At 42.0% G+C, this 26,405-nt stretch overlaps 1 protein-coding gene across 3 annotated transcripts in view; it reads right to left on the reverse strand.

The window, feature by feature from the left end:
• antxr2a (ANTXR cell adhesion molecule 2a) overlaps positions 1–26,405 on the reverse strand; it is a 149,888-nt gene that overhangs the window by 46,069 nt on the left and 77,414 nt on the right. For 2 of the 3 annotated variants that reach the window (XR_005894305.1, XR_005894303.1), the window contains exons 19-20: positions 7,322–7,335; positions 5,591–5,737 (exon numbers count right to left, since the gene is read on the reverse strand). The gene's annotated coding sequence lies outside the window, so the exon portion shown is untranslated. The remainder of the gene's footprint in view (positions 1–5,590; positions 5,738–7,321; positions 7,336–26,405) is intronic. The other variant, XR_005894304.1, reaches the window with a different exon arrangement.

Here is a 26,405-nt window from a genome sequence, read left to right on the forward strand (position 1 = left end):
TGTCCATCCAACACAGATTCGACACCCAAGACCATCCTCATCTCCTACAGCAAAATCCATGACCTGCAATTCAATCAGATTTACTTTCCTCTGTAACATAGTATTCCCATGATGCCATATTATGCCATATTGCAGACACTCGATCAGGATAAAAAAAAAAAAACAATCAGGAGATCATTATTTTTAAGAGAGCTCTACAAGAAATAGTAGTGAAAGATCCTTCAAACAGAGCATCTAGCTTTGGTGACCTGTGGGCCTCTGGACCTGTGCCCTACAAGCCTGTACAACAATCCATCCATTCTAAGACAGATGGCAGATTTTCGCATAGCACCAATACAGTCCAGTAGTTCAGCTGTGCGGCGTTCAACAGACTTGTCCATTTTCTCTTTAATTGATATATGCTATGAATAAAATTATTCCATGGAAAATTTTACATCTGCATGCACCCAGGCTCAGAGGCCATTTTCGATATACTGGAGATACAAATTGCCAAAATGAAGAGGCTGTCTAGGATGGCCACTTGAACCAATCAAAGTTCAAGAGGCCTCCTGTCAAGAGCTTCTCGACTGTTATGAGGAAGCACTGGCACATTAAGGCCACCACAGGAGCCTGCACTGATATAATTTCATCTTATTCAGTTGTGTACGAACAGGTTCATCGGTGGAAAGCCATTCTGCAAATCAGATATATTTACTTGCTTGTTTGAGATGATCAGTTTAATGTTTACTGGTGTGTAGAATCATGCTTGGTATATAAATGAGATGATTACGGCTGCAGGGCTTCCCCGCTCAGGGAACAGTCGCCTCCGAGCACAGCGGTGCTTCCACTATGAGAGCAAACTTCAACGCGCGTCGCGTGGCGTCGTCCCAAAGCTTTTTCTCTGTGACTCTGCATAAAGATGTGGTCATTTCAGTCTGAGAATACTGCAGCCTGCTGTCAAACATCTGATTAACAAACCTCTGCAGGTCACAAGTACTATGTGGACTGCATCAGGATTCGTTTTTCTGTCTCTGCGGTATAGTTAAATATATCCATAGTTCTGTTCTTTGAGAATTAAATTCTTTCTTCCATATACAGTTTTGAAAGCACATGCATGGCTTATTTTTCTAAAAACGGGATCAGGAGATATGTCTCTGATACTAACTCTTATCTTAATTTATTTTCTGACTTCCCCTTTAACGATACATTCATCTCAAGGCTCTCTCCAGTCTTGTTTCAATTAAGGACGACTTGTTCAAGGCTGACAAAATGCTGAGCTGCAACAGCAGCAAAAGGAAAAGGAAAAAAAAAAAACACCCACACATCTCAATAAAATGGCTGCTCCTGTATCCCTCGCAGGGAAACATTATTCCTAATAAAACTCTTTAATAAATACTTCAGGTCCTTGGAGAGTTCCTTGAACCTGAAAGGAAACACTGTCTATACCCAGGAGCAAAGAAGGCCATTACAGCTTGTAGTGGAAGATTTAATAGGTGTCATAATTTATCATGTAAACCGAAAAGTGTTTCTTAATTAAGTGCGGACGTTAATGAATTTTTTAATTTGATCCCTGTAAGTACTTTGCCATGCTAATTGCAATATTCCACACATTAGTTATCGGCTATTGCCCTTGGCTATTTGCTGTCGTGAGGAAGGGAACCCTTTTCCCTCAGCTTAAGTTCATTAACACAGTCTGAGGCTCCAGTCCAAACTTCGGAGGCTGTATTGTGAATAAGCAACATTTTATATTTGGGCCTTAGGTTCTGGTCAGCAAACAGAAATTAAGCCGCCACCACCTGATTCTTTTCACAACTGACAGTGATTTGAATTTACCGTTATGAATGTTTTTTTGTACTGATGAAGCACAATCAGTTGTATATCTTTGTAGTTTGAGCATCTGCTCGCTCATAACACCACATCCCCGTACCTCAGACTGAAACTGTAGATGGGAGTAATCACTGAGTGAGCTATTTAAAATGACTAATGCGAGCCGGGCTCGGTCTTGATGACTGCCTTTGTATCCAAAGTCTCGCTATCACCGGTGGCAGGCTCATATTGTTCAGTGCAATTAATCTGTTTGAGAAACATAATAATGGAGTTGCCAACTGCTGCCCGTGCTAGTATTTTATTAATCAACTGCAATTAGGCAGCGCTGCTATGTCCTTAGGATGACTTTTCATTCACTTGCAGGGGAAAGCAGAACGCCAGCACTACAGTGCACTCAATGAGAAATGCTGTTCGCCGCTACAGAGATCACAGATGCGCTCAGACAGACATAAAGTAGCGACAATGTGGGGAATTATCATCAGCCACTAACCAAATGCTGGTGCGTTTTGGCTGCGGCTGTTAAGTTTGTCTACTTTATCACTGACTTCAGCGAATACCAAATGCCATTTTGAGGTTGACTTGCACCGTAAAACCCCAGCTGGCTGCTGAGTTTTAGAAAGCACTAGCGCTGCTGTCGCCTGTGGACGGAACAGCTTCACATCCCACACTGCAGTTTAGCACTACACAGCATCTAATAAACATGGATGGATCATGAAATGAAGGACCACTGGGCATAGGCACCTTAAAGCCTCACTGCTGGAGAGGCCTCTGACTTCATGGTGTCACTACTGTACCTGAATTAGAGCCAACTTAAAACCTCAGGAGTTTAAAATAAAAACCTTTTTGCAATTTCAGTTGCACTTTGAAATAAAATATAATTCATCCATGCCTACACAAGAGCTAGGAGAACGAGAGCATTTAATATTGTATAAAATGACGCTGAACCTTTATCTTTATCAGCTGCTTAAAAAGCAACAGCTTAAAAGATGAGATGAAAGGAAGTACTGGACCTTTTATAGATTACTGCTTCCCCTCAGTTGTGGGTAAAGACACTTGTGCTTATGAGGTTTTATTTTATCAGTATCAAAGCTACTGAAGCTGCCTCTTTGATCATACAGCAGAACAAAAAGAGGAGAAAGATGGAGAGGAAACAGCAGATCTCGGAAGGTGGTGAAGTATTTGGAAAAGAGAAGCGTTGTGAGATTTCAATGCAGGTCTCTATGCTGACTGCAGCAGGACGGCAATTCTATTACTGAGCAACACAAGCCATGTACAATAATGTAAAGTAATTGAATCAGGCCTTCTGAGTGACCATACTTACAGTATGATATTCTGCACAGTGCTGCAGTGAGTTTCTCCTCCCTTCACCCCCTCGCAGTACAGTCACGGTTAAGATGGATTTGCTAAGCCCTTTAATTTAGCCAAAGCCAAAAGAACACAAGGCCATTAACACAAATTTTATCCTCAAACCCAACCCCCTTTGTGTCATGACATTCAAGCTTAATGGAGAACTCAGCAAAGGCAAGCGCGTCCCCATAAATGTTTCATGAAGTAATTCCACCCATATGAAGAAACTCAGAAAAAAATCTGTTGACATTATCCCGCCGATGTTGTCGGAGCATCTGCAGAGGAAATGTATTTAATATTCACAGGCCGTCTTACACTCCGACATTAGCCGTGGAAGATAATCCCTCAAAGATTAAATTAAATGTAGGCTGGAGTGTTTAGTGCGGCTATTGTTTTCATTAGTGCAAAAAGGAGTTGTACTTGCTGCGTATGATATTAAACCGTGCTTCTGGGCGAGCATTTGACATCCATACTCCCCCCCCACCCCCACCCCTCTTATAAAACATAATGTCATTCAGGGTCCGTAATCTCCAAGCAGCAGGTTAGTATTACAGTTTTTAACTACACTTAGCGGTTACTAAATATGCATTTGTGGTATTAAAATAAATCTTCTGTTGAGATAAAAGCAGAAGGTGAACTACACTCCCTGGCTGCTTCAAGCCATTTGCTCAACTTCACTTCAGAGAAGTGAAGGGGGGGTGGGGTGATGCTGGATTGTGAGGATGATAATAATGCAGTTCGCTTCAATTTATTCAAGTAATCAGATGTTCTCTGTTGCAAGGGCTTTTTGGGGAAATGTCAACAGGTTGCAGGAAAGCAACATCTGCGAATGTTGATTAATTATGGTTTGACAGATGTTACTGAATGTCTGCAAAGTCTGGGATTTGAGAAAACAGTAGAATGCCTCATCCAATCTTGTTATCCACAGTGAACGAGTTGCACATAGACATGGAGCACAACCGTATTTTCCACCAGTTAGCATGAAAATTTCTCTAAGTTTTCTGTATCCATGCATAATTTATATACCGTATACTGCATTACTTCAATAAATACAGAGGTCTAGATTAAACATTATCAACCACTGTGACTACTAACAAAAATTACTGCAGGACGCTGCAGTAAGACATACTGAAGCAAAAACAGGAAACAGGTAAGAAGAGAACAGACGATGTGCACCATACCTCAGTGAGCACAGGAATCTGAATACATAACAGTAGCGATCACTCAAGTTTGAAGTTGTGGGTTGTTTGAAAGCTCTGACAACTTTCTTACCAGCTCCTAAGTTTTCATGCTGATTTTAAAGATCACGAAGGACAAAATGAGCTCGAGTTCTTAGCGTTCTTCCAAACCAAAAGGCTCCCTAAGGATTTTTTTTTTGAAAAGCCACAAAAAACAATGACTAGGAAAAATTTGCACTATAAAAAACATCCCAAAAAACTATGTCCTTCCCTTATTCCTGAAGACATTCACTAGGGTATCTTCTAGGGGACACAAAGCGTCTTGATTGACATCTGTGAGAAAGCTCAAGGTGCTGCACTGCAGGCCAGTTTCAAGGTGATGTGCACACTGAGCTTTGATAGTTTGTCTCTAACTCATCATGCTACCGAATTTAAAAAGGAGCAAATGCAGGTCAGACCATGTGGGTGGCTGAATACAATCACATTTCATAAGTCATAAATCATAAATGCCTTATTTGATTGTTCACTTGTTTGTTTCTGTATATCACACTGCTGTTTATGGGTTTAATCATTTAGTCACTTTCAAAGTCAGCAACACTTTTTTTGAACACAATCACAGTCACTGTTCAATCCCCATAACCGTGTCCAACATTTAAAGTCCATCAGAGGCAATTAAAATAATCATACTTTGACAGCACACTTTCTCCAACTAGGCACTCTTGTTTTTATCTCTGTAGATTAAGCATCCAGCTTAAGTCCCCAAACAGTCCGGACATAAATTAAAATTAATCTACTGATGCTGATGAGAGGAGGCTGAGACAAGTGTGCCCAAGGTAAAAATACTGTTCCTACTGGCAATGGCATTTCATTCCTTTTACTTACGGGCCATCATAACAAAATGCAATTTGATACTGTACGCTTGGTTTCTTTAATGTTGTTATTTCAATATCTCTTGGTGAGATGCAATTGCAGTTTTGTTGTTGAAGACAATCACAGTACAACTGAACCTGTATCTAAACAATGTTAAAATGAATGTTGTGACATAAATTATTAAGCTTCCTCAATGACACAACCAGTTCCATGTTACCATAACAGGTACAAATTTTCATCTCCCTTTAACATTTCATTCTCCCCTTTTTTAACTTGACCTTGAAAATTGGTGCCGAACTCTCTTGGTTCCTTATGTTTCAGCCAAATATCTAAACATTTTACACTCACCTTGTTATTGTCTAACAGAAAGCTGTGTTGGTGACACTCACCTTGGGCTGGTCAACTCTTGGTAGTCCAGGCGAGGTTGTAGGTAGTCCATCCTTGCACCACGGTCGGCCCCTGTCACCTCAGGATCCCTGACACGGGGAGCTGTCCCCTCTTTCACCCTGGCGTGGCTGATCAAGCTGTTCCAACAACTGGAAGACATCACAAGTTAAACACTCATTATTTTAATTTGATGCTAATCATGTGTTAATGAGACTAATCCTCGCAATGATTCAGGTAATTTGCTTAATGGCTGCCTAGAGTCCAGATTACAGCAATCAGTCACGTTTGATAAGACGTCTGTTGCGGGGCAGGGGGGAAAACTCGGTGGAGGAGAGGAGGACAGGGAACAGGTGAAGGCCAGCAGGTCTCTGGGAGAGTGAAGACACAGCCCTCTCACCTTTGAGCCGTTAATGTCTCGGCTCTGCATCAGGGGGAGAGCTTTTTGATATTTCCCCTCAATCATCACTCCACACACCATTCACCGTTCCCACCAAGGTGGATGCTGAACATATTGCAAACAACTCAGAGTAGCCTCCTCCTCGGAGCAGTGGCACAAATCATCAAATGAAAAGCACATGAAAGTCCTTGTTCAACAAATGGGACATGAAATTACCCCAATGTCCATCTACTGTTTATTATACAAACATAGTTTCTTCTGTTTTACTGTTGTTTATTTCCACATCTTATATTCAAAACTGTGGATAGGTATATCAGACCATAGTAATGTCATTGTGCCTCTTTTTAACCAAATGTAAGCATTTTTCATTAACTGTCTCTGTTGTATTAGAAAGGATTCAGTTTTTAAAAACACTTCACAGTCTCACAGCTGAGATGAGATTCAATGCGCAAAGCAACAAACCTGTTTTACAAAGTGCAAGCTAGCAATTAAAGCTTTAAATGACAAACATGAAACAACAAATACATTTTAAAAGCACGGGTATCAAGCCATTGCACGCATTATGAAATGTTCAGAGCCCTGTTGTGTAGCTAACAAGCCGTTTTAGCAAAGTAGCTACAGGCTAGTCTTGCTAGTTTGAAGCTGAGCTAGCAACAACATATCGAGGTACGCTAGGCTAACTAACATAGGCTAACTAGCTAAACATTTCTGTTTGGCTAGGTAGGCTTTTTTTCTTTAGTAGCCACAATGTTAGCCTCATAACATTTGTTTCTGTGTCTCTTACCTCTCAGACTCTTCCGCCGGGTTTTAGTCCGGCTGGAGCTTTTGAAAAACTGTCAGCTGACCAAACTTTGGCTGAAAGAGGAGGAGGCGGGACTTCTACATTTAAATACTAACTCCCACTTCCTGGAAACAAAAAGTCGATATACGGGATAACTTTGTATTCTTGATCATTTTAAATGCTTGTAATGGCTAATTCCACCTGTTATAGTGGTTTTTCAAGGCAATTTTCACTGAAACTTCACTGATAAACGTACGTTTTAGATCGATAGACGTGTTTGTGTGATTTACAGGTGTCTCAGCCAATGACAGGTATAAATTGCTGATTGCCCGCCCCCACCTGAGCATCACCCAGTTTCCACCCTCTTTCCCCAAAATTAACACTGGCAGCAACGTTTAACCGCAAGTATGATCTTAAAACGTCTCGATAACATGATTTTAAAAATACAGTTAATTTTAAACCTGTTAAAGCTTGAAAAAAAAAGAAGAAAAAAACAGTGGACTTGCTTGACTGACAAGGCTCTCAGCCAGTTAAAGCCAACAGAATGCTTCCCACCTTAGTTCCACCATCTGCTGGGAGAAAAAGAAGGCAGAACAAACCAAAAATGAACATGGATTAAATAATTTCTTAGAAAATACATTTATATTCAAATAATTTGCAACAACAAATCCATTTCACAGGAAACATAAAATCGAATTACATTTTCTAGCAAAGCAATGAAGATTTTTTTTTTTACATAAGTCACAAAATGTTCATACTGAGCATATCTGTAAAATGTCCGACAACGTATTTGTTTTCCACCGCAAAAATATCCAGCCTTGCAGAACAATATCCACTTGTAGTGACTACAGCATTTTTAAACTTTTTATTGTTATTTTCTGGACAGGAAGTGAGGTGTAAACTGATAGAACAGTAAAAAATGAACAACCCCTGGGCCTCTTAGAATTACAGATGGACTCCTGGTGGGAGGACACATTGTCGGGCAGATCAGTTCACCCTGAGAGGAGGAGTGAATGAGTGAGCTCTCTTCCTGACTCAGATCAAGCAGGGGATGCTACGCCCCTGACAAATGGCCACAGCATAATGACCTGTGTGTGCTAACAAATATAAATCGTTTTCTCTTGCCTTTTTACTGTCATCAAAACAAATGCTCATTAGCCTTTTATGAGGGATTGTGTGAATAATAAATAGATCCTAATTACCCCTATCACAAATGCAAATGTGTGAATTAAAAGCAACGGGTAGTAAAACAATAGAGCTACTGTCCTGGCCTAACATAATATGTACAGTCACTGAGTTATTGAGCAATTAATGGTTTAAATTAATTTCTATGTCCAGTTTATTTACTTTACATTATCTTACCCACCCGTTGATCTGTGCTCCATTCTGCTCCCATTGAGTTATACCCACTTCCTTTGATTCTAATTATTCTAAAATGTTATTCTTTCTCGAGCAGTTCTGTCTGAGATGATTGTTAAAGCATTAGCTATTGCTTTGACCTTTGACCCCCGGAGGATTAACATAACAAATGTGTTTTCAGTTTTGCCGTATGTTTACATTGTGAGTTACGTGCTTAAACGTGTCTTTATTTTTAAAGAATTTGGTTTATGATGTTTGCACTCTCCTGACCCTACAGGAAAATGACAGCTATTTGCATAGTGTTAAACCAACCAACCAACAAACAAACAAACAGTATTAGACAGCATTATTATGGAGCAGGCTTTAAAACAATGGCACTTAGTCAAATCGCCATCACTGTTGCTATTTCTAGGAAGCGCATTTGTCACCTAAATCAGAGGATAACCTATATTTTACACTCTAATCTGAGCTAAAGCATGTCAGATGCCTATACAGGGGGCCCAATCCATTGTTCAGACTGAAGGCTTATCCATGTTTCACATGCTGAGTGACAATGGACTTATGAGCCAGCCCAGTTGGTCTCTGCAGCTTCTGACCACACACTCACCAGGTTCTTTTCAATGGCATAAATCTGATGCACGTGTTAATGCACCTTCTGTTGATGCTTCATCCCACTATGACCATCCACTCCTCTTTAGGTCGAGCTTTAAGGACGATTAAACTAAAGGGGGTTAAAGCAGGTACTGTAACAACCGACTGGGGCCTGAATCTACCTGATGGCCTCAAGATGAACGGATTGAGTCCACCTCATGCATGATATTTGCAGGCAGGAGAGTTAATTTCACAGTTGTAACTAAAAACTGATTAATTTAAGAGAGCAATTGTTAATCTGACCTCCATCTAAATGTGATGAAAAATTGTTTGGGTGAAAGTAAAACCTCTTCGACTGAGGTGATAGATACATAGCGCTATAAGGTGCTTTAGATAAAAGCTGGTTCAAATTCCCTCACAGATGACAGGGTGACTGACGCTGACTTGTGGCAACCCCCACTATCAGGCAGATTATGCTTTGTCCAACAACAAAAAGCTCTTTCTCCTACACTTTAACTCATCATGGGGATTATAAAAAAGGTAGCTCAATACAATGACTTTCATTTCTGTTATTGCTTGACAGGCAGCTGCATGTGGACTTAGCAGCCCCCAGCTCAACTGTAACTATGTGTGGATTAGATCTGCCTGATCCATTAGATGGATTATGATTATTATCACATCCCAATATCATTTCAGTTGTCACACCCCAATGCTTTGGGTTACATATGGGCGCATGATTTATGTAATGTGCAGACAGCAGAATTCCACTGACACAATGTGTAAGACAGTCTGTTATAGATGTTCCACAGTTGTACTGCATTCGACATTACTGAGGCATTTTTTCATCATCCTCAAAAGGATTTTTTAAAATGAGTTTTTAACAAGTCACACAACTTTGTGGAAGTATGGTACTATATTCCTGAAGTTCTCCTTAAATTATCTGTTGTCTTCACTTGTCAGATTGTATAATTCAGGAGGTGCACACAGTGATGACAAAGCAATTAAACAAAGGTCACGAATCGTCAGGAGGTAATGAGATGGATAGCTCAAAAAATAGATTTTCATATTTACTGTATTGCCTGGTGTCTGGATTCTGACAGATGAAGGCGTGGCAAGAAAATAATACTGATTCCCACAGTGGCTGGTGAGCGACCATATTCAACAACTTTAAGTTAAATCAAACTCACTCCTGCAAAACCTTATTTGGGTAAAAATAAGAATAAAAAGGGAGAAAGAGAGTTGATGGTAGTTGATAGTATAAACAGAATTCAACCCTGAAATTACACTTGGTTGCCTTTTGTGGCACAGAGCTAACATCCCCAAACGCGGAGAGGCAGAAAAACATTCCCTTCAGAAATGATCCTCTTTTTGTGACTCTGATACAGTTCCCTTCACAGGTCTCTGTAGGAAATGCTCTGTAGTTTCTGCCTCTCTGATCACTGGCCTGATTAATAGGGGTCTGAATTGGAAATTTAATTGGATGTGGTTACAATTATAAAGCCATGCTCTCCCCGCAGCGGCAACTCTGACTGCTGGATGGCGCCGTCGGGGGAACAAGATATCAGCGGGGGAAACATGTTCTGTCACACCACCCCCACGTTATTCCAATAGACAGGGTTGTGAGGTGTGTCAGATCGGTGTCGCCCACAGTGGAGCCATTAGAACACCCAGACTGCTCTGATGGTGGCGGCCGTTGACCTCTATGATGGTCTCCATTGAATGGCCAATTTATCATGAACGGCTGGTGTGGGAGTTTGATTTCGACGACTTTCGCACGTTTGGCGCGAGGTTTTGCTACAGGTGACTTTTGTGGTTGTCGATCTGGAAATTCTTACACTATGGCAACATGCAGACACACCACTTTTCTTCAGTTTTACTTACCCAGAGAACAGAAAATGCCCCTTTTCCTGCACAGTTAAACACATCACACTTGGGAGCTGCATAGTACAACACAGAGTTTTATAGTGGAGTCACTGAGCAGCTCCATCAGAGCCGTTATGGGCTGTGCTCTCAGGGAGCCTCACCGGTAACCAATATGCTAAGCAGGGCTTGTGCAGACATGTATCTTCTCTCCCGCTCTGCATCATTTTCTCTCCCTCAACATTTCTTCAGCATGTCTACTTTGAGTATATTTGATCCATCCACTCTAATTTTCCAACCAATAAACCCTCTCAGAAATCACCCACTCACTTGCTCACATTGCCCCCTCTCTGCAGTTGCAACCCCCCTAAGGCCTCCGGAGGTTGAGGGAGCCCTCTTTTGGTCAGAATCAGTATAACACCACCACAGCCAAATCTCATCAGCGAAATGAAAAAGGCTCTGTCACAACCCGGGGATCATACCACACAGTTCTGGCACACCCATGCGTGCTGTTAGTCCAGCATACATTATAATCTCTGACATATGTAAGATCCGTGTCATGCTTTTTTTTTTTTTTTTTTCCATAAGCTAAAAAACTTAAAGAGGATGAATTTGAAGCTTCTCCTCCTATAAGCTGCTTTCAGCAGTCTATAGCTGAAACCACCTCTGACAAATGAAAATGGAGCAATTATTAGATTGAGGCCAAGAAGCAGAGACTGGAAACCATTGTCTGTGTTCAGCTGGATCTCTGGTTTGTTTTGTATTGTAATCTATAAAGTAAGGGACTTGAAGGAAATTGTAAGTTGTACAGACCGCTGCTCCTTTATATAAATTCTTCAGTCTTGATGTACATCTCTGAAACTGTGTAGTCCAGGACTTTCTTGGGGAATGGTTGAATTAAATTATTGTCATGTTCTGTGTTTTATTTTGAGTAACTGCTTATTTTTGAGGGTCAGAACGGTCTGGAGGGAACAGACCTGCTGCTTTGGCAACTTCAGAACAGGAAGCAACCTGTATCTAATTTACCTGGACTAAGGAAAGGACCAAACCACGCAAGCAAGCTTTTTGGCAGGGCTGAAACCCATAGTTAATGTCAATTAATTGTTTAATCTGTATTAGTGAAAATAGTGAAAATATAGTGAAGATAAAGAAAATAGTGACACATGTTCCCTGTTTCTTATTTTGTCTGAATAACAGTTAAAGAAAGTTTGAGGAATCAAACAATATTTAATGGAAGAGACTGTTGGGAGGCTGCGATCATCTTTTATGACGCCATAAATAACATTATGTTTACATGGCGGTTTCTCTCCCACCATATGGACAGAGGGAGAAGCTTCGGTGTCAGTCAGCACGACATGCTAAAGCAACAGTGTGTTTGTGTGTTGTGTTTACATGCACATGGACACATGCACATGCATGTGTGCACATATGTGTGCATATGCATTATCAAGTGATTCCTCTGACTGAGCTCATGGCTAGTTAGCCGTGTGTGTGTGTCTCTCTCTCTCTAAATCCTTCTCTGTACTCTCACTCTCCTGTCTTCAAAGAATGTCTCTTTCTCTCTCCCTCCCCCCTCCCCCCTTGCTCTCTGTTGACATGCCAAGTAGTTGATAAAGAGAACGTTTCATTTCATGCCCAGCACCGGCGCCATGGCTGCTCTGCATGAGCGGGCCGTCCGTCAGAGCTTCCGACAAGTGAGGAGGATCCTCGAGCAGCCAGCGCTGCAATGCATGAAGTCAGACTCAAAACAAATGGGCCAAAAACAAAGAGAGAGAGAGAAAGAGAGGGAGAGAGAGCAGGAACCAAACATATGTGTGCGCTGGAAAGTCATGTCCTATTTAAGTGACTATTATTAGAGCGGGTCACCATCTGCAAGTCTAGATAAAGCAAAGGGGGGAGGGGGGTGGTGACTGTGGAAGATTATTCTCAAAAACAAACAAACGTATTAGCACATGCTAATGCTAGCTTGTTAATAGACAAGCTGAAATCTAACATATGTCCTGCAGTGACTTTTTAGACATGGCAGGAATCATTGCACAGGCTCTCCTCATGCATTTACTCTGCATAAATGAAGAACTGTAGAATTTTTTGGGGGGGATTGGAAAGGCTCCATGGAGCCATTTGGAGTTCCTCAGATTTGAATTGTAGGCTGATCCATTAGGGCACCTTCCCAGCTTCTTTCAAACTCTCTGTTTGTATAAAGGCTTTTGCTTAAAATTTAAAATTTTAAACATGACAGCCCTATGACACAATCAGGGTAATTTCCACAGACCTAACATGAAAAAGTTCCTCCGAGGCTTCATTAGACATTAAACTAAAGATGAGTAAATCTCATGGCAAATACTCTGATCTCCATGTGTAAAATTGGTGGAATGACCCTTTAAAGCTACTAGCTATGGCAAAACAAAAGGGGAAAAAAGGGAAAACTGTGTGTTGAAGCGTCAAAAGAACCTTCTAGGAAGATGTTTGTTCAGAAGTCAATCAGGAAGTCTACCTTCATATTCATGTTTTGTCTATTCTCAGTAATCAGTCCATTCCTAAATATTTTTGCAGTGCGTACAAAATGCATCAAAGAAACTCAAATATGTAAATTCTTTCCCAAACAATTTCCCTCGGGTATGGAGTCAGAGTGCAGCAGCAGCAGCTGAGCAACGCTGCATTAAAAAGTCAGACCTCTGTAGTCGCTCCAGCGTGCAGCTAATCGGAGTGGGTATGTTGTTCTCAGAGCTAATGTCACCTTGCTATGAAGGCACATATTGCGCAGTGTGAGAGGAACTGCTTTTCAGCCCACACAAACAAAACAGATGTTGTGGGTGTCAGGGGTCGGTGTGCAAGCTGCACGGGCCTTAATCAACTATTTAAACAGCTGAGAGTTAATGACGTCATTACAAACACAGATTTACAGGCACTTTCAACTCCCTGTGGAGCAACTCGACACATTTTCTTCTTAATTCATCTCATTATTTTAGTTGTTTTCACCTCCGTACCATGCCCATTGTGTTTATGTTTATGTCTGTTGGTATACAGTGCATCTTATCTGCACAACATTAAGTTTGTGTCAGTCATATTATTGTCGCTGCGTCAACTCCTTGTACACATATTGTTTTATGATAAATGTTTAGGATTCATCCAGTTTAGCAACATTTTCCTCACATAAACCATGTGCTCATCAAGAGAAGAATAAACAGATTTTAGAATTAGAAAACAAAAAAAGAAAACACTGAAAACACATGCAGCAGACACAGACAAACATTAGCATTAATTTTAAGTTGTATTTCTGGTCTATTTTGCTCTCCAGGGACTTAAACTCCTCCACAGGTTGTGTACAATAGGCCTTTAGAACAAAAGACTAAAGTTTCAGGCCAAAAAGCCAAAAAAAATAATGAGTTAATGAGTAAAGATGCTAAACCCCTCCCGGTCAGCTTACAGGAAGCCATTCTGGTGCATCTTTATGCAGCAACTGCATTTTAATTCTAAGTGGATCTGGTGAGACAGGCTGTGCTAAAGTTTGTTTGGATGCTTGTGACCCCAGCATATGCACCTGCTTCCCTTTGTCCCACCTAAACTTTTAGTGTAACTACATCTTTCTTCCCTAAACTGCTCTGATCCAGACTGGTAAGTGCTTACACAGCAGTCGTGTACACAGAGCAGGTTGCGCTTCCCTGAGCATCCATGAAATCCACTGCAACCTCAGACAATTAATGAATAGATCGAGGAGACAGACGGACCACAGTGTGTTCTAGAGGCTCCCATTGGCTGCTGAGACAATGGTGACGGCGGCTTCCTGTCTCACTGAATGACAGAACAGTGTGGCGGTGGCGGAGGGGACATCAGAGAAGTGAGTCGGACAGATAGAGAGGAAGGGAGAGGGAAAAAGAGCCTGGGGGTCTTGCAGTCAGTTTGTCAGAGAAACTCAACGGCCACCAGAGCTCCAACCTGCGTCACTTTGAATTCCTGGTCTCACCACATGATATCCCCCCTCCCAAACCAACCCCCCACCCCATCCTGTCCGCCTGGAGATGGTAGATTAGTAGATAGATGCCCTGGCTGCGAAGTAAGGCCGGCTGTAACAACATGTAGGCCCCGACAAATGATTGATTCCCTCCTAATTCTCTCAAATAGGATGTATGAGAGTGTGGCGGGTGGAGAAGGAGGAACGGGGGGCAGAGCAGTCTGAATGGAGATGATGGTGGTAGATTCGATGAGTGGGGGTGAAGAAGAAGAGGCAATAAGTAGGCCACCCTGTGTCAGGTAAACTTTGGGCTTGTCGCTAACTGGACGTGTCAGAGCGGCTAAATGTTGAGCTGTCACCACAGAACAATGGGGTTAAAGATATGGCCTAAAAATCTTATGTTAGCATCACATACAGAAAGACATGAAGAGAGAGCTGAGGACTGGAAGACGGGGGGTGGGGGGGGGCATGAGTCATGCTGAGGATTCCTGTATTTGAGTTTTTACTTTTATAAGTTGAGATGCACGGGTTATTGGTTTGGTTTAATCTCTTCTTTGAACATTAAAAATCCTTAAGATCCACCGGAGAGTTATAGCACAATAATCAGACTGAGCTAACATCTTTCCCTTCACCCTTCAGGCTGATATTGTGTTCATATTGTGTTTGGGAGGAGCAGGTGTTATTTAGATCTAACCTATCAGCTGTGCCCAAAACTCTCAATCCCAGATGTCATTTTCATTTGATAAGTTAACAGTGTTGTGTCAGTGGAAAGAATACAATACAGAGACAGATCTTCAAGGCTGAAACTAGAAAATGTTTGACATTTGTGAATGATAAATTACAAATAAGCTACTATCAAAACTATCGCTGTTCAACAAATCAATTTGTCAATAATTATTTAAATCATTTGACTATCAAGGTGTTTTCATGTTCCAGGCAGCAGGCTCTAGCTGTTCTAAGGGCTCATGTAAACGCATAGGACAAACAACAGTTATCCAGAGCTCCTCTACAGAGACTGGGCATCTGCCTTCGTTAATCAACGGCCCCTTCCCCCTCCCAGAGCACGAATCGGAATAATGAGTCAATTAATGTGCTAAAACGGCAATGAGAGATAGCAGAGAGAGAGAGAGAGGAGAGAGAGGAGAGAGAGGAGAGAGAGAGAGAGAGGAGAGAGAGGAGAGAGAGGAGAGAGAGAGAGAGAGAGGGAGGAGGGGAACCGGAAAAGACAGTGACGAGAGACACACAACGCCACGTGAAAAGGATGGAACTGAAAGGGAAACACAGAAGAAATAGAGCGTTGTGCTATTTCATTGATAATTGACTTTTTGTGTGTCTCTGTGTATGTGTGTGTGTCTCTGTGTGTGTGTGTTTGTGTGTGTGTGTGTGTGTGTGGCAGGCAGCAGTTGTTTGCAGTGCAGTGCTTTGGTTTTTTATCACATCCACGGAGCCACACAGCAGCATCCATGCATGACTGATGGTCTCGGCTGACACCCGCCTCCCCTGGCCTGTCTGTCTTAAGTGAGGAACCCCGGGTTTAATTGCAAAGGGCACATTGGAAATGAATCATGAGAGAAATGGGAGAGGGAGAGAGTGTGTATTAGACAGTGACAACAGACCGAACAGGAACACACACACACACACAATGAGAATCACTGTGGTTTCACTTCAAGTTAACCTGCTCTGCAGTGTTTATTTTGATCAATCCCACATTTTTTCGGTCAGCAGCTTCTCTTTGTATGTGACTGTGATACCACGAAAGACTCAGGTGTTTTATGTTTGGATGATATATTTATTTTAAATCAGCTGCATGCACTGTACAGTAGGTAGTTTAATTAGTGATGCTTTTGATCTGTATCCACACTGCATTAGCACGCCAAATCCTTAATTTGCGGATGTTAACCTGTGGTTGGCCATTGTTTGGTTTTTGTGCTGCATGTATTGTATGGGTAAGAGAGAGAAGCGAGCCTATGAGACCCACAAGCCCCTCTGTTAGACTGCACTTTGAACAGTGCTGAGGTTTAACAGATGATGTTTAGCATAGCAATATTTGCTAATTAGCACTAACATCAAATATGATGTTAGTTCCATTTGTATAATAGTTGTGTATTCTGAGGAACAGAGTAACACCAAAAACACCTTTGCGGTGATGGCTGATGGCTGATGATGTACTAAATGTTCATTTCTGACACATTTAAAGTCGGTGACCAGACAATATGGAAATCTAACTGTTAGGCCAAACCATGACAGCAGGCATTGGAAAGAAATGATTGCATCCCATTGGCCTTAACAATCACACAGATACACACTCACACTTACATTTTGGCGCTAACATTTTAGCATTAGCATCTTGATAGCTTAACACTGTTATCAGGAGCGCACGGAGTGTTAGTGTAATGAATCAGGATATAACAAAGTATTTCTGAGACCAAGATTTGACGTGATTGTATGTGACTATAACTGACATTATCATTTTGAAAAGTCACACATTATTGATTAATTCACATCTGTACATAGTTACAGTTACAGTATTTACACATGGAAGCTGCTCAGTAAATTCTTCATTCTCCTGCTGTTAACCACGGAATACCTGAGGTAATCTGTGTTTTCAGATGCAGAGCAATCACCACAGCTCCCTTTAATCTAAAAAAAAAAAAAATCTGTTGGGCTGACACATGGTACTGCACGCCGACACCAGCATACACATGTGGCATTAAGAGATGCTGGTATTACAAATTGACTACGAGTGTAATTACCCCTGTTGCTAATTGTCCCCCCTGAAAGTGGCACTGCCCATGCCATTACAATCCGCAGCCACTTCAACCCCAGCGATCAATTATTTCCACTCTTGAATAATTAATAACAGCTTAATTGTCCACATTGCTGGCGAAGAGTCAGGGCCTCATTTACATCAACTGTGCAGGAGGATTTTTTTATTCATATTCTTGTTGGACATGACGTTTCTTTGTCACCTTCTGAGATGCTGTGTTTCATTACAGCTAAACACACACAAACGGAAGCTGGAGAGTGTTCACACGGTTACAATCCATAGCCACGGTGACCTGACCGATCAATTATTCAGAGCCATTTGCTTTTGAATCAGTCACTGACACACTGCACGGACGACAGGAGCTTGTACAGCTACCAGGAGAACACCGGGGGGTCCGGGCCCCAGCGGAGCTTCAGGTTCAGACGCCTGCCCACTTACTTTCAGCCTGTCACTAGGAATCACCGACGACCTTTAATGCTCTCACCCGCCTCCACCCGTCCCGAAGCTAAAGTAAATTAGCATGTGTCTCTGAGGAGGTCCATTACAAAGCGAGGGTCTTTTAAAATACAGCGTGTCTTATGAACGTGTGATTGTAAAATGAAAGTAGAGTCACTGTAGCATTCAGAGTGATTCAGGAAGAACAGGCAGGCGGGTGGTGATAGCTACAACACTGCAGGGTGGAGGATCAAGATTAGTTAGGAGTCCGTGAGAGGCAGTGTTTACAGCACCGCACACCGAATATCACCAAACAGATGGGTGAAACATTAAAGGAAAAACCTGAACAAACTAATGCACAAACACAACAATCGCAGATGCCTCCATACATGAGGGCTCACTGAATGGTTTGATGAGTAGGACAAGGATGTGTAACATGCTGCAGCCTTTACAATCACCATTTCAGTCCAGTTGGGAGATTCGTAGGTGTTAGTGCTCTCCATCCTCAAAACTGAAAATAAGGGACGATGACATTCATCCCTTTGCGAGCTTCCAAAACTTTGAGAAGACGCATGATCTCCTATCTGTGTATGAATACAGCAGTAGCTTTCATTCTTCATATATTTTGACTTTTAAAGAACAATCCCCGACAGTCACAAAACTATTCTCCTTCCTCTCATCCATTGCTGTGACATGTTTAACCCATGGCCAGTTCATGAAGGACTTTTACATTTGCTGCCTGTCATCTTGAATGCTTCGCCTCTTCCTACCAGTTTACTGTTAAAACTTTAGCATCGGGGCATCTTATAAAACCCATCTCTGTCTGCACCCGTTTGGTCTTTGTCCACCCCTTAAATAACGCATTTCATATAATTTCCTTGATTGCATCCTAACACGCAAACTACTGAATCTACCGAGACAGAGAGGCCTTGGAAGCATTTTTTCTTGTCCAGATGTTGGTGACATCTCCCGGGCCATTCAGTCCTCACACAGGCATGCTAAGTCGTCCAGAGACCGCAGTCAGAAGGGAAATTACATGAGGAATAAGAGCCAGTTTGTGCACTTTTCCATGCAGGCTTAAGGGAACAGTGGGGAGGGCGCTTTAATGCGACAGTGCGAGAGGTGGTGCGATGGCACTGGATCCATGGCAGCTGTTTCCTTCAATGTTTCATGCTCATAGCCACAGCTGCTCTCCAAATGAGAGTTAATATTGCAGGGGGGCCGTCCACCCTGGGTCGAGCCTTGTCGCATGGTCTGAATGTCAAACTCCGCCCAGCAGGGTGACACTGGCTCAAAGGACACACTGTGTGTTTTTCCCCTCTCTCCTCTCTTGCCCTCTCCTCCCCGTTGATGTGTCTTTCTGCCTCATTGGATCTTTTTCCCCAAACTGGACAAGGGTGAAATCTGTATTTTCCATGGGCAGGCCGATGTGGTCTCAGCTTTAAATGAAAAATAAATGAGGAAATAAAAGATGGTTGTCTGGTTGTAGCCGGGAGAACCCTGTGTTGACACAGTGATTCAACTGGTTTTTGTGTTTCTGAAAGCTGTAGTGTGCACTAATGTTTCAGTATCAAGCTAAACACGGAGAGTAACCCACACTTTAGAACATTTAGAACATCTTAAGTTACACTGACAATGAGCTTTAGAGTATTTATGGTACTGAAGTACTAACTGTTGCACAGTTGGTACAAGTCTTCATATATAAACAAGAAAACAGGTTGTGTATTTCTAAATAATAAGTTTTAGGCAATGATCATCACTGGACTGAAGAATGACAACGAATTGACAAGAATTTCCACATCTGAACAATGGTTCTGAGATGTGGAAACTACTCAGTCCTGTTCCTGCATAAAAGGAGAAAACCTGGACTGAGGCAAGAGACGTGCATGAGCACGTTTTTTTCACGTATATGCGTCCCAGTATGTAATCGGATGACTGAAACCAATACATGTGACCATTGTCTGATCTTTCACCTCCGTGGTTAAGGCTTACATTGCTAACAAGTTGGTTTGCAACTGTACTGTTCAGCAATCAAAATACGACAAAAGAACAAACACAAAAAAAAGTGTACATCTGCTGTCAGTAGACAACAAAGGGTGACCTCCCTGAGCATGTATCACGATTCACCACCTCTGTAAAGTGGCAAATGTCACTTGGCTCAAATGTGAACATTCAAAGATCAAAGAAAACTGAAACGCAAATTTGCATGAAAAAGAAAAAAAGAATCATTCAGTCAGTTGTATACTATCCGTATCAAACACAATGACATCACTTCCAGTCTGGTCCAGAGACGAGATTTGAATCTGGATGTAAATGGAATAAAAGCCTTGATTTAAACACAGCGAGTGCTGTGCTCTTCCCACAGGCCTGCACATGACCTGCACTCTGCAGTAAACCTGTGTTTCCTCTGTGCTGATCGTATCCATAGTGATAGATGTAGGGTGCCCCTCGACTCTCTGTTGTGTCTCCCTGCAACATCGCGCACTACATCCCTTTGGACTGCTGCACACACACAGTGGTGGCAGCTATGAGCATGATTTGAAGTGTCCTGTCTGCGGCAGTGCAGCTGCATAAAGGAAACAGCTGCTGAAATATCACAAGCGACCCCCCCCATGTCTCCTAGTATCTATCACACACACACACACACACACACACACACACACACACACACACACAGTGGTCAGCTCAGCCTGGAGAGAGAGGACACAACAAAGACATCTGCAAGATGGCCTCGGACACACAACCCCACCGATGTGTGCACTGCTGTGATGTCGTCTTCTCTGGGTGGGTGACGAGTGTGCTGCTGTGATGAGGCTCCTCTCTGGGCTTCATCCCACTCCCGCTGTTTTCTTTTTGAGTGGACTGACACGCAAACAGGAAACGATGTTCAGAATCTTTGTTTGAGGCGTGAAGATGAATTTCTGATGCTGCGTCTTCAGCGATGGTTCAGGCCTTTGACAATCCTTGTCCTCGTCCTTGTTTGCTTGCACCTCTGATTGCATTGTGGACCTCCTGGAAATGCCACTGCAGTTTATTTGTGTTTACATCTTGAGTCTAAATGCAAACCTTCCAAATCTTCACCACACGCTGTGCGGCAAAAAGCAGATGATCATTTACGGGTTCTGACACAAATGACGTCCATCTTAGGTCAACTCTGTCTCCCAGAAATGTTTATGTACGACTAAACTGCAACAGCAAATGCATTTTGTAGGAAACATAACTACAACTGGATTGTAGTTATACAGTAAGAGGGTCTGTTGTTGATTTATGTATTTGGCAAGTCACAGTTGACACTGAACATCAGTGTTTGTTAGGTCATGAAACAAAATATGAGAAACAATGAATATAAAGAGAACTTCACACGGTGATGTTAATGATACTCTGCTTATCTGTGTGATGGAATAATCACCCCAGGAAATACAATAAAAATATATTTCTATATCACCGAAACATCTGGTTACTGTCAGGTAATGACTCACGTCCATTGTACTGTACCACAGACCAGATATAATAAAGATTAGATTTCTTCAGGAAACACTTGAGGTTTTCTTTTCAGATCATCAGCTGTTCGAGTCTCAGTGGGAGTTTTAGGTTCCTGGAGTCTTTCACATTTCACAATACCATTTTATCACATTTTGAAGGGAAACAGAAACCTCTGCCAAGTTATTTCTCATGGACATCCCACTCACCCTCACACCTGTTGCGTTGTAGCTCCTTGGGGGATGTGCCATACTGCTGACAATTACAAGACAAAAAAAAAATGTTAATGGCATATGGATCCTATTTGAGCAGCTACGGCTGAGTTGAGCTCAACCAGATGTTTTGGCAATCCAGCACGTTGAAAGGTGGAGTGTGTTACGTGACAGATGACCCTGTGGTCAATACAAGCCGACGACTTCAATGATTTCTGCAAAACTGACGCTAAGTTGCTTTTCCATGCGACTTCCAGCAGGGCCCTCCCCTCTCTGTCTGAGAGAACTGGTTTGTAGCAGACACACAAGTTGCCATTCGCACATTAACATCAAAGAATCTGCATCAGTGTTTGTGAAAGAAAGTTCTTTCATGATTTACAGCAGAATTAGATTATTTAAACAGAGCTTATTTTAAATTCTAATGTCTCAACAATACAATTACCAGATGTCTCAGAGCAACAACAAGATCTACGCTGCAGATCCCTGACCAACCAGCCTGTCGTCCTTTATACTGCTTTCTTCTCTCCACTCTGATAACAATACTGTACTACTACATGCATCAACTTTCAAGGCTTCATTCCTGCAGGAAAACGGTAAAAGTGTAAGTTTCTTCATCCCTGAAAAAGGCCTGTTTTCTATGAAAATCTGACCGTGTGTGGCTGGGACCGAAAGAGGCTTCAATGTGCGCAGAAAGAAAGAAAAAACTGATTGTTCTATTATTACCTGCAGTTTATTACTGTCACACTTATTCAGATGGGAAACAAACACAACAGGTGCGTGGTTATGCTCTATTACACTTTAACAAAGGTCTGTAATAATGACTCTATAATGGCATCTACTGTATGTTTATTATGTATCTGTGTTTGGGTTGTGTTGACTATGTTTTCAACAAATTTAAAACAATTTAAATTCACCTTTCATAGCATATACATGTTGTGCGTGTACATTACAAAAATGATCTCCATCATCTATCCATTATGTCAGTGATGTATCAGTGAGACTTGTTCACTGCCTGTCTGTGTCCAAGAAAACCATTTGTCTCATTTCTGGTTATCTCCCCATGCTACTTCTCACATATGGCCTTCCTCAAAGAACGAGATCTCCACGGGAGCCAGTTTCCGATCTGGCAAAGTCATATAGAGCCTCTCAGAGCAGAGCATGCAGGGTGACGCTGAGCTATATCAACAGTGACAAAAGTATATTGAATAATTATCTTTGGAATTAATACATTAGCCCAAACTTAAGTAAATGTCAGCAGATCAGTATATCTGGGAATGAGAGGGAGAGCGGGGGAGAAATGTGAAGGACGCTGTGCTTCATTAATCATGTCTTCCAAAGTAATGTAGGCAGATGAAATGATTCTTACAGAGAGCTGTCATTACAATCACACTGGTCATTTTAGATATCTAATTCACCATTCACCATCACAATCTTCTGCTCTAGATGGAGGGGGGAGATAATTAACTAATTCAGTGCCGATTAACTCAGGAAAGGATTTCTATCCTACTGGCACACAGGGATGTGAAACTGGGAGTTTCAACCCAGCGACTGTACAGGAATCCTGGTAATTCTCATAACACATGGCTTGCCTTATTTACAGAAAATTAAACATTTAAAGTAACATGAATGTCTGTTTTGAATTTTTGCCTTTAACAATGTTTTTAAGCCCATTTTCTGCCTGGTAATTAACAGCAAATCTCAAAAACGACTCAGGGTTACAAACTGTCAAACTGTGTTTTCTTGCTCCAACAGTTGGCCTCCTCCGTTCCCACCTACAAAAACTTTTATGCATTTCAAACTTTGGGAACACTAACATCAACCCACATTTCATCTAATAAATTCCAAGTGTGTGACATAACATATTTAAATTAAAGTTACTAGTTTGTTTTTTATATCTCATAAAAGCACTGTACTGAGTCACTGAGTTGACTCCCCATGAACAACAGAAGACAAGGGTATAAACAATACTCGGGAGAACTGTTATTCTCTCGGTCGCAGCCTTAACGCAGTCTCGACACTGCTTGGACTTGACGTGATGGTGTTGACTCCATGCAACCTTGCGTCAGTGGTTAGAAACCGCACTGTAAAAACACAGACATCTGACGTCTGAAACGAGACCACGGTCGCCTGCATCTGTCCGATCATCGAGAGTTAACCCCACAGTGAAACATGACTGATATTTCCTGTGACATGAACATCGGTTTGTCGTGAGCTGAACGGAGTCGCACACACCCGAACCAGACCCTGCTCACTAAAGAAGTGTGTTTACATTATTCACTGCTATGAATAAATCACTCCCAACTCTTGATTGTGCAGCATATGTGGGGCCTAAGTTGTGTTCATCTGCCATTCCAAACATCTGTTTAGCCACAGCCTCCGAGGAGCGCTGCTCAGTAGTGACCTAGCCTGAGCTGAGGGGGGACACAAGGATGAAATATACATGACAAGAGTAGAGAAGAAAAACAGAACTGAGTGCAGGGCGGTGGGTTATTGATGATCCTCCTTCCTGTCTCCAGAGCTGCTCCCTCTCTTATTTGGTTTCCCAGAACTTCTCCATATTACATGATCATCCCGGGGTCAGAGGGGCTTACATATACTTTTGATTTTGTTCTAATGTTGGCTGCATGCAGTGCATTCAGTGCTCTGTATATGTGAGTTATCTTGTAGAGATAATTTCACCTCTAACAAGTGTGAATCGTTCTATCTGCTATGAAACATTGGACACAAAGCAGATGAAGATACACAGACAACAGGCCTGAAAGAGCTGTTGGAGTCACATGAGGCCAAGTGTCATAACAACATCCAGGAGCACCAACGACCATCGATGGCCTTGGTAACGACCTTTCAGAGGTTAAAAACCCGGAATTCCAGTTGGAAATGTGTAACTGAAGAACCACTCTATATTCTTCTAACATATTACTGGAGGAGCGAGAAACAACATGGACCTGATCTCATAAGATAAAACTGTGTATTAAATAGCAGGATGAGATCAGGGACATGGCCGACATCCTCCCAGCACCGGCTGCACTGTTAATTTATCTAGATTAAGTTGTCTTGATCCTGCTCAGAGAGCGACCTCCTCCATACAGTAGCAGGTGCTGAGGCAAGTAAAATGGCCTCGGATGATTGATGCCTCTTCAATTAGTCACAATGTGAGACCTTCACATGTCACTCTCGCTTCCTTATTAATGACATGCTGTGTTAATACTGGGTGTGTTAGAGAGCCTCTGAACGAGGTTTGTAATTAATGTGCAAGAGGACCGAGGAATCTTCTGATTGGAGCTCGGGGTGTTTCAGGCGTTTCATTTCGTGTTTGTGGACTTAATTATCTACATGTAGTCGTTTAAATACGCAAATAAAGATTTCTTTTACCATAAAAGTTGGTACTGACATGTACCACACATCCTTTATGTGTTAATTTTAATGAAACAAACCTCAGGTTGTGACACTTGATTGATAGAGAAAGAGTTCAATCTTATCTCTCCCTGAGGCTTCGTACGATTGTGTGCGGCGATGAGATGTCTCTGATGCACTGACATTCAGAGATGCTTTTAATACTCATCACTTTATTACATGTTTTAGCCAAAAGCATCAGTACATTGATGGTAATCTGATTCTGAGCCATAATTAGAGGAAGAAACTGGTGATTTCTAGATTTTAGGACTGTATCCTACTGACAAGTGCTGCGTGAAACCTCGTATAATTGTTTTTGTAATTCTGGATGCATGCGCAGCGCTTAATCGTTACAATTAATCATCTAGACAAAGAATTTCCAGTTTCATATAGACAAGACACGTTCTACATATTTTAATCTCATCTAATTTTCAGTACAAGAAGACATTTCATGTGTGTTTTCCAGGCATTACAGTATTAAGAATATCCTGGAAACAGGATAAGCTGCAGCGCCGCCCTTGCGTGACTTCCGATCACCACTGCCTGCCTTATGAACAGCAGGAGTTAAGCTGTGTAATATGTCAGCAGATTCCCCAACAGATTTTCATTTGGCCCTCATGACAACATCAGTGACCTGATAGCCATCGATCCTCCAGTGTAAGTTTGGTCACGCAAGTGGAGATTACAACTATGTCTCCAGACAAATACAATATTCATGATTATGCAGTACATACACTACAAATGAAAATACATATGTGTTCTCAGTACATACTGTATGTTGTTGTTGTTGGATAATACCTCAGGAGACGCCTCTGATCTCTACCCAGCGCTGACAGAACTCTCTGACTGCTTCTTAATGCAATCAAGACCGCGGGTTTTTCAGTGATCCCATTGACTAAAATCCTCTCAGGCAAAAAGCATTTTAGCAGCAAAGTCAGAAACTGCAGAACTGTGTCACACAGCACTCTGCACAAACCAAACACTTTCACTGACATAACAGACTGGTTCTGACCGTGTTCGAAATATTCTTGTTTGCTAAAAACGTCAAAAGACGTCCATCTGCTTCCCGACCTCTGTCCAGCTCGCAGTGACAGCAGGCTTAAGCATGAATGTGCTCCTCGTGAGAATACGTTTTATTTTCCATTTGGAACCTGCCTCCTGACAGAAAGTCGGATCAGTCAGTCACATTGTTTGACAAAGAGCTGCACAACATGTCGTCGTAATTTGGAAAGTGTACAAACTGACTCCTCTGCGGGTCTCAGTGACTGACAGATGAACCCCGTCTCCAAATATATTTAGAGGGAAACAGAGTTTTGACTGGATTACATTTTCTATAGTCTGATACTGACCATATGAGTTTTCACATGGATGTTTGTAGGGCACAAACCACATACATGACGGTGGATGTGAGCTCTGGTCTTTGGTGTGACAGTCGTGTGCTTTGCACGTCTGCCATCCATCACAACCACCTCCTGGTTGTGATGCTGTGTGAAAGGACCTTCTCAGTAAATGACTTTGTAGTAAGAATGGCCTGATAATATTTACCTCGCAGCTGTTGACATAGATGATGAAATGAGGAACTGTCATGAG

The sequence above is a fragment of the Toxotes jaculatrix genome, chromosome 7 (assembly GCF_017976425.1).
Source record: "Toxotes jaculatrix isolate fToxJac2 chromosome 7, fToxJac2.pri, whole genome shotgun sequence".
Lineage (NCBI taxonomy): Eukaryota > Metazoa > Chordata > Actinopteri > Toxotidae > Toxotes > Toxotes jaculatrix.